The sequence below is a fragment of the Nannospalax galili genome, unplaced genomic scaffold, assembly GCF_000622305.1.
Source record: "Nannospalax galili isolate Female #2095 unplaced genomic scaffold, S.galili_v1.0 scaffold87, whole genome shotgun sequence".
NCBI lineage: Eukaryota > Metazoa > Chordata > Mammalia > Rodentia > Spalacidae > Nannospalax > Nannospalax galili.
This window is the reverse complement of record NW_008360320.1, coordinates 269,772-270,522: the sequence shown is the minus strand read 5'-3', so window position 1 is coordinate 270,522 and position 751 is coordinate 269,772. Positions and strand designations below refer to the sequence as shown.

General features: G+C 36.0%; 1 protein-coding gene across 1 annotated transcript in view; it reads left to right on the top strand.

Annotated features, from left to right (window-relative positions):
• The window catches only part of Tnfaip6 (TNF alpha induced protein 6), a 20,438-nt gene that overhangs the window by 15,693 nt on the left and 3,994 nt on the right, over positions 1 to 751 (top strand). The window lies entirely within an intron of this gene.

Genomic DNA, 751 nt, shown 5'->3' with positions numbered 1-751 from the left:
TTTTTTGCTACCTAACCATTATGCATTTATTTAAAATAGAATTCAGAATTCACACTGGTCAGTAGGCTAGAAAACACATTCGTTATTTAAGATTCATCAGATGTTTGAGGAGCCTTTTAATGTAACCAGGAAGTAATAATTTACTGGTGTCAGAAATAACTTGAACCAAAAACTTTGTTTCAGAATAGACATAAAACAGCAATAGATCTTAACTACTTGCAAAATTATTCATTTTAACTACTTGCCTAATTTCTTGCAAAATTGTTCCCATTCCTACTTGGAATACGGTATTTATTTCAGTAGCAAAATTGAGACTTGCATAGAGATTTATGTGGATAGTATGTCTCTTCAGTTTTATAGTTTTCCTAAAAAATTGCAGGTTTAGAAAGGTTTGAGCAATCTGGAGTAATGAAAAAAATTGCTTATTCTGGGGCTAGAGAGATGGCTCAGCGATTAAGAGCACTGACTTTTTGCAGAGGACCCGGGTTTGATTCTGTCCTTAACTCCAGTTCCAGGGGAATCCGGTGGCCTCTTCTGACCTCTGCAGCTTTGCACCACACGGGTGCACTCACATGCAGGCAATACACTCATACACATTAAAAAAAAAAATACATTGAAATCTACCTGATGACTTTATATCCATGCTCAGATGCCAAGGAGCTCAGAAAGTAACCGTGACTAGTAATAATCAGATATTTAGAGATTAGAAATGCATGTGCAAACATCCAATGTCAATTGCATTGAGACGTTT